Below are 20,557 nucleotides of genomic sequence, written 5' to 3' on the forward strand. Positions count from 1 at the left end.
ACCATAAATATCTTTCTAAACAGCAATATAACTCTTACTTTCCAACCTGCATCTTCTCATATGGAATACTTTTAGTGCATCCGAATGCGAAGCTTTCTCTTCTGCTGTGGAGCTTTCTCTCATGAGCACTTTAACAGAGCCAAAGGAGCTTGTTTAAAGCAAAGCTGAGTGCTCTCCCAGGACGCATCTGGCCTGATTCTCCACTCACTCAGAATGAAACAATTCTAGAACAAGTTGAATTTCTTTGTTCAGACTTTCTTATTATTCCCAAGTATTCTCCTCGCCACTAAAAAAAATGGGTATTTTCCTAAAGCATCAATATACACGTAACATGGTTTCCACATTTCTGTGTGCAAACTCAGAATTCCACCGGGTGTTAGAAACTGAACGCACCCATTTAGACATTTCCAAGATGCCTCTCAGAACCAGTACACGAGGAACAGAAAATGCATCTATCTGAGGTAACTTAGATGTTAAAATAAACAAAGAATGGCCAATGTACTACGAATTATTGCAAGTATTTCTTACACAGCCTGGAGTTTCAGGCTCCAGTTTACCAGCACATACAATCTTACCCATAAAGGCCAGCTCCCAGTATATTTACCAGGAATGCAAACCTCTGCGCAGAAGTACATACATCCACACATACACAAATATACAGCTACTCCTGAGAATTAAATCCAGCATCTTCCCTATACTAATGCATAAAGTCACTGTAATTATACTAAAATAACACCGTTTTTACTTCAGAACTCACAGAAAGCTGATAGTTATGGTTGCAGCCACCTCTCACGAGAATGCAGGCACACAAGGTCATTGTATTCTGTGTCTGACGCAGTATGCTACACATTCTGAGAAATGGCTTTGTTACCCTCTAAATCATAAATGACAAACTTCAAATTAGGCAATATTCAATAACGACAGAACACCCTTCAAAACCATTCATATTTACGCAACAGGAGAGAGTGGGAGAGCACAATCTAGGTGATCTTCAATTCCCCCACCTAAATCCCCACCCCCAAAAAAGAAGAAAAATCAACTGAACATTGAAAGGAAAACAAACACATCCACTAATGTGGTCTGAAGACTGGGAATTGTTGCTGAAACAGGCCTGAATAATCAAGGTTGTCCTTGATGAGCGCTGCTCATAAGCAGACATATTTTATGTTCTCCACCCTGACATTTAATAGAATGAAACACTATAATCCTTTCTGTAATTTTATCAACCGTGGTCAGAGCCTGAAGGCAGGCAGTGAATATTGGCAGAAAAAAATCGTCAGGAAGCTCCGATATCTGTCTAAAGGGTGTGCTCAAATTGCTATGCAGCTCATTCAGTGAAGATGAAATATTCAAAGCATTGGAGGGGATATGACATAAGTTTGGACACTTTATTTTAAGCTTTCATTAAATAATGATAAATTACAATGAGAAATCTGTATGGAAGATGGATTCTCTTACCAGCTATAAGCATTGCCAGATATAATCAAATTAATATAAAATATTATTTGAAATATTAAATCTAATATTTACACGCATATAACACATGTAGAGTTTTGGCAGTTCTGAACAGATGTTTATAGTGAATTACTGAAAGAAGAGTAGGATTCACTCAAGTAGTTTAGGAGAATTAGGCACCCAGTCCACAAGATCTTTTGAAAATCCCAGACTAAATAAATCATCTTCTGGAGCAGGACTTTTCATGAGCTATCAGAGAACAGGTATTTTATTCATTTTTCTTTGTCATGATCTTTTATGAAACATTGTGACTGTCGGGAAAGACAGGCTAAGTTAATATTACTGCACGAATCATGAACAGTTCTGAAAAGAATGAAAGGTTTTTTAAAAAAGAACTATAAGACAAAGAATTATGACACTTGCCACAGCATACAACAGTAATGAAAAAAATACAGCATGGTCCTTTCTCAGTCCTTTCCCTCTTTGCTTTTTAACATTATGCTGATTTTTAAGTCTCTTTTAAAAACAAAAAAGTTTCATTTTGATTTTACTTCAATAGAAATGAAAAAATTACAATGAACACAGGGGAAAGAACAAACACTGATAAAAGTTAGAAAGGCGAACTCAAGCTACATTTTATATACATAACTGAGTATGTAACACCCACCTGCAGTGCAAAAGACCATCAACTTTCAATCCGCATTGTCCCCTGGGTTGGAGAGGGATTTCTACCACTAGAAGGACCTCACCCAGCAAAAAATGAATGTCAGTACACGAGGGAGTACCAGGCACTCTGAAGAGGTTATTTCTGGTTTTAAGCAGGAACTCCATTCTGACTGAAAAGCTTATTTAAAATTAAAATGTAATAGAAAATTCTTCAAGGGATGAGCAATTTCTGACGTGACAACTTTCATCAAATCTTACCAGATACGTTCCTACAAAATGTCAGGACATCATTCAGACTCGAAGAGAAAATACCCAAAGTTTGCTCTTCCATTTTTCCTTCTCAGTGAAGGGAATCCCATCAAGCTTGCAATGGTTAGCTGAGAAACGCACAGAATTTCCACCACAGCAAATTACTCTCTTTCCAGTGCATTTCAGCCTTGGTCCTCTCAAAGGCCACAAATTTGTCAGAAGAGAATTTCTTGAAATGCAAAGTATACTACTGAATATCACACAGGGAACAAGGAGGTAACACCTTCTGTTACAGTTTGAACTCTGGTAGAAAAATCTCTTACAAAGTTATGTGGGGATTTAAAACAGTAAAGTCACCTAGGAAAGGGGAGGCTTTTGGGCAAAGACTCCACTGAACTGAAGAAAACAATACATTTAGGGACAAACATGTTTTATATTCTGGCTATTGCTCTGATAGAATCTGGTGGCCACCGTTGAAGGAAACGAGGCAACCCATTAAAGGACTCAAATTATTTCAAGAGACATTGTCAAAATACAACCATAGGCTGCCTGAACTTTAGAAACTGAGGGGGGTGGTGGTTTTTTTTTTTTAATTCATCAAAAGGAATTCTTTTTCACAATTTTTCTGGGTGACTTTTCAACGGTACAAAAGTACAAATTTGCTCTAGAAAATTCTAATTTTTCAGTAGATGGTTGAAAGGCATAATGCTTAGGCTAAAAATCCAGAGATTTTGACTATGCATTGCCACAATGCTTCCATTTTTTGCACCTTAGAGAACGGAAAGTGTTCTTCAGTCCTCTTCATCGCAGCAGGTTAACAGAATTGTTATGACACACCACTTTCCAATAACCTACAGAAATCTCATCAAAAAAGCTCAACTCACAGGAGTAGAGGAGTGAGAAGGAGCAGACAACATCAGAGCGCCCATATAAGTTGAAATCAACAGTCCCCTTACACCTCCCGCAGCGGCTTGCAACAGACAACGACTGAACATGAAAAGGATAGGACAAGCATGAACTGGCTCAGCTCCCCTGAAGTACTTCAATGGAATTATGAAATCTACATTTAACTTTGTTTTTTCCCCTCCACAGAAGGAAACCTATTTTCCATTAGGCTTTGTAAACAGCCATTTGCAAACATACAGTCTACCTTTAAACACCTTCATGACAGAACAAAATGGTCTGGTAAGTGCTATCCCTTTATCAGTAAGTTACCCATTTGGGAGGTAAAATAATTAAAAATAAACAAGCAAACAACACAGGAAAGTGTGTTTCTGCAATGCACTGCAAATCTGAATGGCAGATTTGCAGTATAAACTAAGGGTTTTGGCTGCCTTTTTTTTTTTAAAAAAAAAAATGAAAACGCAGACACAGACTTAGTCCGTATGATTATGATTGGCACCACTTTTTCCTCTTTGCAGGAAGAGGCACCTATCTAGCACGTAAAACCATACTATTCCCCAATGGCAAAAGGCAGCCAATTATCTAGAACAAATTGTAACTGTAACAGTGAAGATCATTTTATTATTGCCTGGAGGGTTTTTGAAGCTCTCCCTATGAAATTGTCTCGTAAATAATTCAATGAAACTGATTTACTTTGGTGGGGAACTTACAAGGGAAAGCCTTTCAAAAGAGTATTCTCTGTCAAAAGTTATTTAAATTAATTCAATCTTAAATTCCAAACAAATTCACTTAGATGAAATTTCAATAGCAATTAACAAAGGCTGGTAATTTCTTTGTGTTAAGTTAAATGGCTAAAAAGGAGCTAACAACATGGTTAGGTTCACTCTATTCCTGTCCGTAAATACTGCAACATGTTACTAAGAAGTAGAAGCCTCTGATCATAAGCCATGAAGAACTTGCAAGGACTTTAAACTGGCTTCTTTAAAGCTCCGCAGCATATCTCATGCACCAACCGTGATGCATCCTAACCTGAATAACCCGCAGCACAGCATGCTGTTATTCTTTGGCAAAGCTATTGAGTGTATGTATTTGGAGCTGCTCTACAGTTCATAGCAGTGCATTCAGAGATAACAGAACAAAACCTTGTTTATGTAACATAAATTCACCCCCATGACAAATGGAATAAGCTTTTCACTTGAAACGCAACCATCATATCACACTCCTCCTGCACTCCTAAAGAGCCACAAAAAAAAAAAAAATTTCCATCTCTTCACTCCCCAAATAATTGTGGTATAACTGTTCACAATGGACAAAGGGAAAAAAGCCAAAGTGAATGTTCCTCCATCTAATTAAGAAACTATTAGAACAAAAGAAGTGCAACCAGTTCTAAATCTGATAATTTCTTGCCACTTTTGGGGAATGTAACAATAGAATTTATTCCTAAATCTACGGTATTTCGCCTTGGGAGAATTTAACCTGGAAAGGAAGCTATTAAAGTGACTTATATTTAGTAGGGAGACTAAAAAGACTGTGCCCCACATTAGTCCCAAATGGCAATAGAACTTCAGCTCATACTCGTACAATGCAAACACTGTTGCGTAGGGCCCACGTACGCTGCAGTAGCGTCCATCCACAGTGAAGAAACAGAAAGATGTAGAACGAGAGCCTATGTCCTCTCAGAACTGGCAAAGGAACATGACCAAGAAAGCATCTAATGTTAGAGACCTTGAAACCTCTGAATGCTAGTACAGATTATAGTAGCCTTAAAGATGTCTTTAAGTGATTTGCTTAAAGGGGAAAGCATATTCCGATGCCCAAACATCAACTATTTGTCTGAAGGTATTCTGAAATACAGCCAGCAGAATGGAAAAGGAAAATGCCTTCATAAATACGATTTATAGTGGTTATCTGACTGGATTCTTTTCTATCCTTTGCTATTATTTTCCTTGAGCTTTTGCTGTGCAGCTACATTTTATAGTAACACAAATATTTGCAAACTAGCTCTGGACCATCTTTTGAAGCCATCTCGGACTTCTGCAAAATTATCACATGATATCAAACGTGCTAGGTATTGCAGGTTGCAGTCTGAAGTCCTCTAAATTAAAGCCAAATACAGAGAAGCACATTTTAAGTTACCACAAACTATCTTTCATGAACTACCAATCCATCTTTAACAGCTGGGGGCTTGAGAGCATGATTATTACAGGACCCTAATCAGAGAATCTAACTTCTAGAAACTCAGATTTTCAGAGGAAGCATGAATGGATATAGAATCGGACTTTTCTACTAACTCACACGTAGTAAAATGCTTTTTCTTCAAATCTCTCATAAGGTTTGACAGAAAAAAAAAAGTAGTAAAGGAATAGTAATGCTGTCTCAACTCCCTTTTGGAATTATTGTTTCTCAGTAGTTAACGGAGCTGGTGGGAGGTTATATCAATTCAATTTGCAGACGGGGCTTTCCTTTTCCTCCCCCTCCCTTTTGTTTTATATCAGGTTTTATTGGAAAACCAAGTACGCTTAAATCACAGTAGCTATGATTAAATGCATGGTAACAAGGTTTAATATGTATCGTGGATGAATACGAAGGCGGAATGCAAACTATATTAGTTTAATATAGTGCTGATATATCATGCTGAAGGTGGATGGTTGTGCCACTTCAAAAGCGAGAGGAGCAAACAATTATATGCAAGTTAATTTACTGGGATAGTAGTTCTTCACATCCTCCTCCCACCACTGAAGATACTTCCTTTTATCAGGATTGCACAAAAAGAGGTTGTGAATGACCTACTCTGAGTGGCGCAGGAGAGGGTTTCCTCAATTATTTACAACATTGTCGCTCTTTACCTCCACCTTAGACACAAAAGAGGTAGCAGATGCTCTTCTTGAAGAAAGCCTCGGCAGAGAAGTGCTAGTAAGCAATTAAGAAAGGAACCATAGCTGGTGAAACAAATGTTCAAGTCTGATCTGACTCAGGCAAAATAGGACTATTAATCTAGTTTTTTCCATGTCTCAAGTGATAACCTTAACTCCTGAGCTTTTATAGCATTGGTAAGTACTCTTCCATCAGTTTTATTGCAACTTGAACTTAAAACATTTTTCTTTGAAAACTTTTTGCTGCATTCCTGTAGAATAGTTCTGTTTCAGTGTATTGACAAGGATAGATAGCAATTAACTTAAATATTCCTGACTATGTTTAATTACTACCAAGTTAAGGTATAACACAATAACGTCTCTGGCCTCATTTAGATCTCTGGTTGTACCTTTTTATCCATATGACTGTTCATTTTCTATGCCTATCGATTGTACTGATGGAATTAGGGCAATCCTTTCTAAAGCCGTGGACAACAGGAAAACAAATGTAAGGTAACCTGCATTTCACAGGGATTTGAACTCCACTTCTAAAGGACAAATCTCTAATACAGTTTTTAATAATGGTGAAACTTTAACATGGCAGTTTAGAAAATAATGCTATTCTACTAATCCTAATCATCAGCGGGATTATATGACAAACATTACATATTTTAATACTGCAGTAATCACAAAAGTGGAACTTTTTATAGAAATATTTTAAAGCCCTTAACAAATATATGTGGTCTAGTATTTATACCCAAAGTCCCAAATCCATATTTTACGCAACTTCCAATTACTCTTCTAACATAGTACTTATAATTCAAAAGCAGCGATACTTGCCAACTTTGATTCAACCAGAAGGCTAGTAGCTTTGTCATCTGTAGCAACAGATTAACTCTTTCCAAGTTTCTCACCACTCTGAACACCTTAGATGTTTTCTAAGCACACTATACATTGCAGAACTAGTCTTCTCACGTGCTAGTGGAAAAAAAAAAAAGTATGACATGCTCAGGTAATAAAAAATAGAATACAATAATGAGGCACCTGCAGAGATTCTGAAATAAACCTTTTAATTTAAGAGAGTTTTGGGGTAACTCAGAAGAAAAGAAAGAGATTAAGCAAGTGGAACAACAGAGAATGTTAGATTCTGCTTGATAAACAAAAAACACAGGGAAAAACGTAGAGACATTGACAGACAACATTCATATTTTAAGAAACAGGCTGACCAGCTCACAGTTCTGGAGTTAAGGTAAGGTTTATTTTTTATGTATTCTGTGTCAATTCTTGAACAACCTTTTCAGTAGAACCAGGAAGAAAATTTTCTCTTTTATTCTATAATGCACAGCAAAAACTTATGGTCAGATCTTGACCTAAAACTGATAACCACAGAAAGAAGCTATCAAAAGGAAAAGAATTTAACCCATGGAAAATCTAAATTATCAGCAGCAACTATGTTTAATATTAGGTTATAAAGACAAACATGGCCAGCTGTGCAAGAAACTTTTGCAGCTATGCATTCATATTAAAAAAAAAAAAAAGCTGAAAAATACTGTTACTATGTTTGAAGAAAGGGATTTAAAAAAGCAATTGTTGATTAAGGCAAGAACTGGAAACCATGAGATCTATGTTCTTTTTCCTGCTGTGGGATGTACTTGTTTTAATTTTCAGAAAAGATTTCCAGCCAACTCTCTATTCCAAACAGGATTTAAATCAAAAGAAGGAAACAATTGCTTGTTACGTTTATATTCAGAAGCCTTAAAGACTGAAACCGCTAAAAGAGCTCTGAAACAATGGAGGAGATCATGTCCAATTTTCAAAAGTAGTATTTTAAACCCCAGTGCCAAAAGACAAAAATCTACAGTGCTTCCATACTCTGAAAAATCAGGGCATTTTCAAAATGCATTTTTCTCCTTTGAAGGTCTCCTACAACTCTCTCCCTCTCAAAAAAAAAAAAATTAAATACTAGTACAGTTTTGATAAAGATTTACACATGAAAAGCCTCTTAGGGAGGCAGATTACATGGTTAGTAAATAGCTAGAGCTCTCGGAAAAAATGAAGTAGTCATGTATTTTAGCTGTGTTAAAACGATGCCTCAACTGACTGCTTCAGAACTTGCTGTGTTTCTGAAGTATTTTCTATCATCCAAAATGCTTCTGGAACAATAAACAGGAGGAGATCCCTCAAAGACTTGAGCAGCAACTTCAAATTAGATCATTAGTTTGAGATGACAAGATTACTAAAAGGGACTAGTAAAGAGTTACCTTCTCTTGAAAACAGAAATTAAAAAAAAACCCAAAAACAACCAACCAACCAACAAAAAAAACCAACGACCACACCACTATCACCCAGTTTCTTGTGAACAGATTATCTGGGTCTCAAAACTAACAAGTTTTCATTAATAACCATGAGATTAACTTGAAGGGACCTGAACGCAATTTAGAAGGCCTCATTTTCATAGTGTCTCAGCACTTGCCTTTCTTTAAATGAAAATAAGTACTGTGAAAACTATAGATCTCAGCATCCAGAAGTTATTTTCTTAAGAAAATTGGAAGGTTGTTCTTCACCAAGAGAAGAGAAAATTCAGAAGGAGAAAATTCATGGAGTTCTGCAAGTGTTTAAGTTTTCAGCAAAGTCATTTCCTCACCTTAATATCTATTCCAATAAAGGAGAAGCAAAGAACAGGAAAGTTGAAGAAAGATTTATTTTGTGCTTTGCACTAATAATGACTAGTTTGAGAAGTCACAAAATAAAAAGTTAAAATTACTGGAAGTTGTATCAGCTACTCTATGCAGTATTTTGTTGAATGTGAATAAATTGGTAGAAGATTACAGGCTTACTACTCATCTTCTGCCTCACAAGAAATTACATACAAGATTCTTCATATTTAAAACTTTTTCTGGATAGCCTATGACATAAGCAGAATACTTAAAAAATGGTATCATTCAAAAATCATTAGGTTGACTAATTTGGTAAAGAATCCTATTTTAAAGCATTATCAAAACCTCATTCACGGAAAATTTGTTACTTGCAAGACTAAAATAAAAACATCGTACATCTTTCTATGTTAACAACAAATACTTTGGTCCAAAGGTTAACTTTAAAAAAATAAAAACTGGAAAATGGCTTAAAAGTTTGACCAAGAAAAAACAAGGGTTCATCTAATTTGACTAAAAAGGCGGGGGGGGAGGGGGGGCCAAACCTCATTTTAGGTGATTGATACTTCTGGTAAACTTGCAGAGAGTTTGTTTATTGTTGAAATTTTCAATGCTTCAGAGGCTTAAGGAATGATTCCACTGCTCTGGCCCTTAACTAAAGGATTGTGATGTTACAGAAGTAAAAATACAGTTATTTTCCAAGTCCCAGTTACTGGTTTAGGCTGTATATTGTGTAAATAAACAAACTACAAACATCTCTGCAGACACTGTCACAGTAACTACTGACTTCAATAGGGAGGAGGGAGGATAACAAGAATGTGGAAAACTCCTGCTGCAGTATTTCATCTTCTACTGTGGCTTGTACAACTGCATAGGAAAATACACAGCTTGGAAACAGAGAAAAGCTCTTAGCCATTGAAACAATAAAATTCTGCCCAATTTTCATAGCAAACAGGACTTTAAAAATTCAGTCCTTACTCTTCTGTCACCTAAATAAACAGATGAAATCACATAAATATTCAAATCAGTAAGAGAGTATGAAGCATTTTGCTTCGGTTGAAAAGCAAGAGGAATGTCTGCATTTTCCTGGACGACTGGCAACATGATCCCCCAAAGAAGGATCTTTGTCTTTTACCACGGATATTCCCATATTAAGAGAATTAAGGAAGAAATGTATGGAGAGAGTGGAAGTCCTTCCGCATACTGAAAAAATAAAGTACCTTCCCCCTTGTATCTTGCCCTGACTGTTTAAAAAAAAAAAAATTACTTTGATTTTAAGATATGTGTTGTATCTGTCAGCAAACAAATAAAGGTCATTTCAGAGTGTGCAGAGAACGCTAGTTTCATTTTGTTAAAAAAGAAAGATAAATAGATATAGATGAGCCTGTAGATTAAAAGAAAATCCTGTCTGAAAGGCTTATTAAGAGTAATTTGTTACGTTTTCCTCCTAATTAGTGGAATTAATAGTAATAATATATCCTACACTCCCCAAGATTAATGGGAGATGTTTTCCTTTCTTGGTGTATACTTTTTCAGCATGAAAGAGTTACTCAAAGCCCCATTTTAAGAATTCGTTTCATTAGGGAAGCTCCAAACAGGTATGAAATGAATCAAGTGTTAAATATTTATATATAACATGATGAATATAGATATATAGAATTTATATAACATGATGAATATAGATATATAGAATTAATCTATCTCTTTTTTGCTGAAACACATGAATACAGTTAGAGTAGAAACAAAGACAAATTTCTTGCATGTTCAAAATATTCAAAGGTGATGACACCTTTAACCGGAAGAAATGCAGCCCTCTGAAGTAGGTCTCAATCACCAAGCGGATACCTGCAGCCTGTGGAGAGGACCACTGAATCTGGAACTAAATGCCTATTCCTGTGGCTGTCAAATCTCCCATCAGTATCCCCTGGAACAGCATTTAACCATAAAAATGCAAAAATATAGCTCTTAATTTTCCACCTTTTTGCAGACTACTACAGCAGCAAAAATCCCTACCTCCTTCACAATTAACTGTTTCTCAAAGACGTATTTGTGTTTCACCAAAATAACACTTCCTTTAGGCAGATGCTTCAGCATAACCTATACAGCATCGCTGTCTGCTTCTGGCAGAGTCCTCACTAGAGAGTGGATGAGACTGCTACTGCCTTGGCTGAACTGGATTTTTTTTTTTTTAAACCTAAGGCTACACCTACAGCATGATAAGTACAAACAGTATAATCTGGAGGTGGCACACAAGCCACCTAATAATAGAGATGTGTGGTATTTAGCCATGTGGAGTTCACTATTCATTCAGAAACATCTTTTTTTTTTTTTCCACTCATCATTAAATGAAAACATTTTTACAGCAAGAACGAGTTTGTAGTTTGTAACCATACTGGGATCTGCACAAAACAGTAGCTATTTTAGCCACGTCAACAATCCTTCTTTTTTAATATTTTTCATTAAATTCAGAAAAGGCAAAAAAAAAAGGGGGGGGGGGAATACCAAAAGCCAGAAATAAAAAAATTTTGCAAATATTAATTTTAAGATCACTTACTTTAAATAAATAAATAAAACATCCATTAGCTATGTCATGTCCTTAAAATAAATGTTACAGCAATGGTAATTGTGTAATTAAATTAGCAAGCTTTTCCATCTCCTTGATTCATTAATCTAAGGACCTGTTGCAGAAAATACAGAATTAATAAGTAACTGGCTTATAAAACAGATTTTTGTAATTTATTTGCCAGTTCATTAAATAGAAACAATAAAACAGAAACAAGAAAAGCAGCACAGGGAGCAGTGGGGTTTTTTCTGTCTATATAGGCAATTTTACAGAAAGTGATGGATTACTTTTTGTTTGTTGGCTTCTTTGCTATTAATACCGAGAATACGTATTAGAGAAAAAATTATTACATTTGCATTGTTGTGGGGGCCAGCTACGAACGTTACATTAACTCTCTACCCACTCTCACAGCAGTTCCAACATAGAAGGGAAAAGCCATCTCTGCTGAAACAGAGTGCTCCAAGTGCTGCAGACTGTTCTATTTGTCCATGAGAGTTTTGTTTTTCTCTCTAATGTGCCTGAAAACCCTCAGGGTTGTTTTTTTCACCCCTGCTACTTTCCCAGGTAGAAATAACACTCAAATCTAAACCTCTCGTTAGAATAGCCTAATGTTTTGGTTGTTTGTGAAACAGATTCCTCAATACAGGTCTGATTTCAGCTTTTATCACCTTACCCTCGTCCATGTCAATACAATTTGTGGACCTCCTGGGTCATCCTATTCTCTCTGCACTGGGACTCACAGCTTTTATTATAGCATGGTGTGAAAAGACAGTTCCTGCTTCAAAACGTAGAAGACTAACAACAAGTATCCAAGTCCACAAAAGTAGCTTGATAAAAAACAGGCTCCAAATCCCCTCTTACACATGGTAAATTGTGACCAAGAGTAACTAAGTTACAAAAACATCCAACAGCAACGCGAGAACTACGCATTAGGTAAAAATCCCTCTGGACTTGTGTTATGGTACCATCTCCTCCTCCTTACATAAACCTAACCTGGGAACAAGGCTGGTGGCTGCTCAGTAGTGGGCACTCAATAGCCCACTACAATAAACACAGCGCGTTTAGTCTTTAAACACTCAGGTTTTGAATCAGAATTTCAATTTAGAAGATGGGAAAGCATTGTCCAAATGCACCGCTCTCCCTGCAAGTCGTTTGCAAGAGGGAAGTCTGCCAGCTGGGCTGGAAGAAGGAGGTTTACTCTCCTGAAACGCTCCTCTCTCCCACAACACTGGCTGAGTACCACCCACATCACTTGGGGGGGGGGGGGAATAATCTGCTGAAACAGTATCAGTAACTTGTTTCTGTTAACTTTGCTCCCATTTTGAGGGAAACATACAAATTTGTTTATTTGCCAGCAGATTTAGGAATTGGTAAGCTCTACCAGTGGAGCAGCAACGAGCATTTAGTGTTGAAGACAGACAGCAGTAACATCTGCCACAAGCCCAGCTGTTTGTGAAGTGCACCCAGAGCGAGTGCAAAGTCAGACCTTTGGACTCCTTCCCCTCAGAAACGATTTCCACAGTTTTGCTGCCCTACTCAGACTCAGTGTTTCTCTGTGAATCCCCATCCCCACTATTATTCTTCTAACCAGAATAATTCATCAACTTCACCATCCAGATCCACAGTGCTAGCAGGTGATGACAGCCCAGGCTAATGAACCATTAATTCTAATCAAAGACAGTCAACATTTCCTTTCCATTAATTGTGTAAATAATAAAAAATAGCCTTTCGCCATATGCCAGGAATCTGCTTGTGTTATCAAGGCAACCTCCAAATGCTTTCCTCTGATAAAATGTGCATCACGATGGATTAAAAGGCATGCAGGCACCAGGGTACTCTCTTCCTCTTAAAAATCAGAGGTCTACTTTATGTGCACTGTGGGTCTGACAAAGATAATTAGAGTGGCAAGGTGATTGCCTCGTTAAATCAAATGGATGAGAAACACTAATGTTTAGAAGACGGGAAATGCTTTGTTTCTATTTGCAGCCAGCCTTTCTTAGTTTTGCTCATTTGGGCAAAACTGCGGTTCAGAACATGCTCTCCTTTCATCAAATTAGGAAGCAAGAAGTACATGCTTTTGTGCTGCTGCGTGAGCCCTCCAATGTCCAAGCTCTAGCAGTGCAAACAGCACAACAAACATCCCATGCCTATTCAGCTCCTGAATATAGTTCATAGTAGTACAGAAAAGTGTCAAGGTTCTGGTAGCTAGAAAGCATCTAGTCTGCAACAGGGAGTAACCAGGGAGGTATGAATTCAAGAGTGTCTTAGCACTGATTTTTAGGCATTGTTCAGGACTGGGTCAAAAGCTGCCTTTTCACATCAGACCACCGATAAAGCTTGGTCAAATCCTCACTCTGCCAGTGGAAAGAAACTTCAAAAGCAATTTGACGGCCTCAAGGAGTCTTGACAAAAGCTCCCCAAAAGCTTGCAAGAGCTACTAAAGGAGGCAGGGCTGACTCTTAGCAAGGGCCAAGATCATTCGGGATTAACAAACAAACCATTGGTTTGGTCACCACAGTTTTCAGACCCAGGGCCCAGATCATAAGTGCTGCAGGTCTCAGAACCCCAACTCCCCAAGGACAGCTTCCGCTTTTGATTTCACTCAAGAAAAGACATGTCCCTGCACAACTCAACACTCAGCTTTTTTTATGTGTAGTTCACAACAGGAACGGGGGAACTTCTAACAAAGTCATCATCTAGGATTGCAATGTGGCTGCTTACCAATCGCTAAAGTCCATCTCCTGCCACCTCTCTGATGTGACCACATACCCTTTTTAAAAGGAATAATCTCTCTAAGCATTCCCTAAGCACGACACTTTTCACTTCCCCCCCCAGACACTCCAGTGTAATGGCCTGTCGCCATTACTTCATTTCAAGACCATCCCAAATCCCCAGATCAGCCCGTGAGTCTGCACGCTATATTCCTCTCAGGCAGAATTAGCTAGCTGATAATCATTTACATACAAATCAGAAGATCCAGCTTCTATTCCTGCCTCTATCATAACCTTATCTGCCGCAAGGCAGCAGGCAAGTACAACCTCTCTCCTCTCGTCCATTTGGGTTGAGCTGGATTCGCGCAGTATCTATTGTATCTATCACCATGCCGATGGGCAGGTGGTAAGGCACGCCCAGGGTGGGATTCAGTTTTCCATGGTTCAGCTGACAGATTTTAGGGTTTTTTGGAAACAGTGCATCCTGAGAAACTGTGAGTCTTAGCTGTCAGAATTAAGATTTCAGTTTGAATTTCTCTATCGTATGCTCGTAACAGTTAATTTCACCAACCCCAATATAGTTGTCCAGACTTAAATTGGCATAAATGAAAGTCACCCCCCTGCTTTTTACCCCTAGATACTTAAAAAGGGTTAAGAAAATTCATCCCTCTGAGGGATTAACAGCATAATTCAAAACATGCGTATTATGTAAACATCTGCCTACGAATGTATGCAAGTAGGAATATTCCACAAGTGACAGCTCTGAATTTGCTTTCAAACAATTCTATTCAATTGTCTTCACGAATTCTGGTAGTAATGATATAAATGGGACATTTCACGGCCAGGATTTGGACCTGAAGGATCTTACAGTGGGCAAGTCAGAATCAACTCCTCTGGAGTCACAGAAGTCACAAGAGGCAAGATAAAACCCAAGCCTAAGATTAAATTTAATATCGAAGTTCAGAATCACTTGAAACAGACAACTCCTACAGTAATGAAAAAAAAATACTATCCTTTTGGTAAAACTGATTGAAAAGGGTAATAACTGCCTTTGTGAGACCTACCTCACCATATATTTTTATGAAATGACTCATCTAGTTACATGTACAAACCAGTAAACATTTTTTCAATGTTTCCAGAAGCCAGACAGAGTCAAAGTAAAGACTTTGCCAAGTTAAACAGCTATTGAGTCAGACCTTAAGGTAGCTGTCACTGGTCTTCAAACACACTTAGTGTCAGCGTTCCCTGCTTTTTGCATAAGCATTAGAAAAGAAGGGAGTTCTACGAGTTCTGGCAAATTTATTCTCATCAGAGAATAACCTCCCACTCTAGAAATAGAAGTTGTCTGCAGAAAAAGAATGCTTTAACAGTGGAAAACCCGTGAAAAGTAGTAGGCGCTGTTCACACATGATGCCTTCTTATTCTCACATGTTTCTGTCCTATCAGCATCTGGGTCGTGGTCTTCCAAGGGCTCTAGTTTCATATCCCTACTCATGAACCCAAGATTAAAGAGTAATGTGCATGACACCCAAGCACTGGAAAGGCATTAATATACATACAAGCATAGGCTGAGAAAGCCTCTAGGTGAGGAAGGGGAAATATTATCAATGTGAATAAATGTCTGAGGGTAGGGACTATGGAAGACTGAGCCAGGCTCTTCTTTGTGCAGTGATAGGTCAAGAGGCAAGAGATGCAAATTGAAATACAGGAAATTATGTTTAGACATAAGAGAAACCTTTTTTGCTGTGAGGGTGTCACACACATAAGATGTTGCCCAACGAGAAGGTGGAATCTCCATCCTGGAGATATTCTAAACCCAATGGGACACGGCCCTGAGCTAGCTGCTCTAGTTGACCCTGCTTTGAGCAAGGGGGTCGGACTAGACGATCTTCCAGCCTCAACCATTCTGTGCTGTAAAGTTTCTTTTAATACTAGCTTTAGCAGAATATATATATAAAAAACATAGTTCACCTGACTTAATATTTTGCATTTCTGTTCCAGAGAAAGTATTAGCATTTTTCCTCATTGTGACTTGAAACAAAAAAAAAATTAATTTTTCACAAGGAAAAATTTAAAATTGTTTCATGTCAGCTGGAACACTGCACTAAATTCCAAACTTCAAACAAACAAAAACCTCTAGCGGTCATCGTGAAATGACGCACTAAACCCAGCGATTTCAAAAAGAACTTCTTCGACTACCCAACATTTTGATTTCAGAAATTTTTGTTTTCCCTTTTTTAAATTGAAATAAATTAATTCCTATGGAAAACGTGCATGCAAAAACATTTCAACAAAACATTTTAAAGCACTTTTTCAGAAGAGGGCAAGTTCTCACTTATATTCCCATTCGACACTGATTGAGGGGTGGGGGGGAAAACCACACCTGTTTTGAGGTAAAGCCTCAAAGAGGCTAGAGGTCTCACACTGGACAGGCTGTTAGGGCAACATAACCAAAGCCCGCTTTTTAAATCTAAATAAAACCTGTCTGATAGGAGAGTTCACTAGAATGAAATTCTAACTAATAAAGATATTCCCACTCTGAAGAGATTTACAGTAATAAAGCTGTAAAACAACAGGGCTAGATTCTCCAGTATTACACCCAAGAAAAGTCAGGATAATTCCACAGACATAGAAACAAAATTAGTATAAGGTCAAAAGAAGGGTGTCAGGATTTTCCATTAACAAAAACATTGCTCTTTCCACACAACAGTTTTAAAAATAAACTGTTTAGAGCTGCATATTAAAAAGAGAAGACAGATTTCACCAGGAAAACCTTGTTCCCTGGATCCCTGCCACAGTGCATACTGTATTAGGAAATAATTTGAAATATTAATACAGCAGTTTATCCTGGACATTTGTACAGACACTGAGCTCAAGCCTTCTTCCTGGCTGTTTGTGCCAAGTTCAACTCTGCACTGGCTCCCTGGAGAGTCTTTGCTAAGCAGAACTGAGAAGGAAAAAAAAAAAAGCACAAAGAAAAATTGCTGCTTTGAAGGAAAGAGGGAGAGACAAAGGGTTGGAGAAGGGACAAAAAGATCCAAAGGACCTTTTCTTTCTACAGCTGTCTTCAGAGCTAAAAAGGTCATGGCTTTTAACAAAGCCTCTGGCTTTCTAAGCCAGCAAGGGGTTTCATCTGTGGCCATCTTCTTAGCCTTACCCATCCCTTCCACTGTTCATAGTGGAAAGAAGATTCTCCTCAGCAATTCTGCACCCTAATCTTGTCCAGGAGAAAGAAAAGTTCTGTCCTTTATTTTCTGGACTGACCTTCAAGTTGACCAACAAACTGAAAGTTGCAATATGCAAAGGCTAAACCACCTTTCCCAGTACTACCACTTCCACCTCTATATCTAGGTTAACCAGGTTAAAAGATGATCTTCAGTCACAGACTATACATTTTCTGCCCAGGAAATCTAGCAAGCAGGTTCTGTAAATGCTGCTATTACCCTCTCCACTGCTGCAGGGCTTTGTCTTATTATACTAGATTGGTCTCCTCCTGAGAGGAGGACACTCAGGTGTCACTAGCGGGAATTTTTTCACCTTTTACTGGCTCCCTCTGTTAAACATATGCAAATACACATTCAACACACTGCCTAGAAGCTAGTGGCGGTAGTCAGCAATACATTAAATGCATGAACCAACCTAAATCGATTCATCCTGCCAACATAAAAAAAAAAAATCTCCATGAAGTTTTGGAGCAAGTGTATGTACCAGTAACAAATTAAAAAAAAAAAAAAAAGAAAGAAAGAAGACCCTGTGAGATCATTGTGGTCCACTTTCCTCACTTACAATATGGAGATGTGTGTCCCCCCCACTTCATTTGTAAAGCACCAGGAGAGCATTGGATGAATTCAGGCCACCCAAGAATGCAAAATCCATGCAGAATAATCACCTCTCAAAACAAAGAAAAATAATTTATGGTAAAGGCATTCGATTAGAAATCCAAAAGTGTCTTAATTTCATAGAACTGAAACAAAACTCCACTTTGATCTTAGGGCAAGTTAACATCTGAGTTTATTTCCTCCTTTGCAAAACTGGATACTCTCTTTCTTCCCAGCTCCTATCTAGATAGGCTGTAAAGGTTCAGGCCATGGGAGTCTCTTGTGCATTTTGGCTTCAACCAAGCTTAACCACATTCACGCTGGTTGTTTCAGTGCTTTCCCGCATTGCGTGAAAATGAAACAGAAATTCCCCCATTCTAATTGGTTAACAGAACCAAAAGAAGTAAGCAACAAAACACAGGCGGACTGCAAATTTTGACTAGCTACAGTTTCCTTGAGTTAATATAGCTAATGCAGATACTGCAGCTGTAAATCTAAAAGGAAGAAAAGGCAGGGGGTGGGTAGGGTAGGGACAGTCACTGAATGATATTAATAAGACAAGAAAGATTAAAAGAACTTTTTGGTCACTGCTGATATAAAAAAGAGGTTATGAAGCATTAATAATAAATGTTCTAATGTTTGACTGCAGTTTTCTTTAGGGAAATTTGAACATCCTTTGTAAACCAAAAAGATTACACAAAAAATACCTGCGTCTTCTCTATTTGTTCTCAAAATGGGAACAACTTACAGGACCAAAAAATACTTGATCATTCAGGTCCAAAAAAAGACACAGAAGGACATGTGAAACACAGGAATTTCTGTTTGTCTGAGCATTAATGAATGCAAATATTGAATAATATTACAAATAAATTTTGTTAAATCAGTCACTGTGAGCCAAATTCAGTCTTAGTACATTGCCAGTAACATCAATGGAATTATATAGAGGGTTATTAAACTAAAAAAAAAAAAAAAACCGACCCAAAACAAAAACGAAACCAAAAACCCCCACAAACAAAACAAAAAAAGCCATCACAGAACTGCCATAACAGCCTGCCTTTTTTGGCATTTGTTTGGTTTGGTTTTGGTTTTGTGTTTTTGTTTGTTTGTTTGTTTTGGTGGGGTTTTGTTTTTGTTTTTTAAACAGGTGCAGCTGATTTTTACTCTTATAAACATTGTGCTTTCACTAGCCATTTTACTTTAGACTCTTGTAATTTGTTGCCTGAAGCAACCGAGTCTGGAAATTCCTGGTTTTGTTAGAAAAGTTCAGTAGAGTAACACAGTAATCAATACCAACACTCAGTTTGTCTTTACCTGTCAGATCTAGGAACTGAGTGGATTAGCTGACCCTAACTCTGTTTTACCTGGTATATGTTACTATCCAGAGGCACAAATGATGTAAAAAAGGAAAGGGAAAAAAAAAAAAAAAAAAAAGGAGAATGGGTGGCCTGCATTGTCAGCATAAAATAGACAGTAACAGCACAGCAGTTCATAACAGCAAGGAAAACATCAAAGAAATACAATACTTTGCTGAACAGGAGGCATTCAGTGTAATTATTAATGCAAAGAATGAACATTATTACCATAATGTAACTCAAGCTGCATCTGAACAGGGCCCCCTGAGGGAAACAACTTGTATGTTTACAATCAAGCGTACTAGGGAAACAAAAGGACACTCTAGCTAAAGAGGCATATTTATTGCAGTATTTAAAAATGGTGAAGATAAAGAGCAACTTCCAGATAAATCATCATCTTTCTAGGAATAGTCTTTGTTCTCAATAACAGGTCAAGCAGTCTCGATCTATGTTAAGATTACACCTATGAAGGGTACACAGACTAATAAATAATTAATAGATGTTACTGGATGAGAGTAGTACTTTAAAAGCACATCAACAAAAATTATTTTAGGTGGTTACAATCAACTTGCAGCTCCACAGTGTGTTCAATTATTTGCTCACGTATTTATCAGTTATTGAACTTTTAAAATATTGTTAGTAGGGTCAAGTTAGCAGATCAAGAAAACCCCAGATCTTGTTAGAGATTAGAGCAAGAGAACTGTGAAGCAGAAATAATGGGCCTCCAGTTAGGAAATAAAGCTCAACTCTTGCTACAGACTTCCTGCCATTGCTACAGACCTCCTTCAGCCTTTTCCTCCCTCTGTGTCACACCTACAAAATTGCTTATAGACCAAAAGTTAAAAAAAAAAAAATTTTGAACATTCTTGTGCATTCTGTTCAGGCCACAATGATTGTATTCTATCAGCATCAAAACATGCCAGCATATTATCATATACCTGAAAAATTAAAAGTTATAAAAATCTTAGTGAAATGAATTTGACATTGTGAAAACTGAGCTAGAAAGTTGAAGTGATTTGTTTTGACAATTTTTCCACCTAAAACTTTATCTAAGTCTATATCTTCCCAGGAAATGTTTCGATTCTGACAAAAACATGTTTTCCAAAGAAAAACTGGCTGTGCCCAAAATGTTTGCACTGCTGCAGCAGTGCATAAAATTGGACTGAGTCCTCAGCAAGCTCTTTAAGATGTTACTGTCACTGATGCAGCATGTCTGGCATGAACCTGGGGGCAAGCAATGACCTCAAGGTCTTTGTTCAGCATATTGCTGCTATTTGCCTACAGGTTGCTTTCCTTTAATGCTTCAGCACTGCAGCCTCTCTGGTCTCCAGCAG

Source organism: Calonectris borealis, chromosome 27, assembly GCF_964195595.1.
Source record: "Calonectris borealis chromosome 27, bCalBor7.hap1.2, whole genome shotgun sequence".
Lineage (NCBI taxonomy): Eukaryota > Metazoa > Chordata > Aves > Procellariiformes > Procellariidae > Calonectris > Calonectris borealis.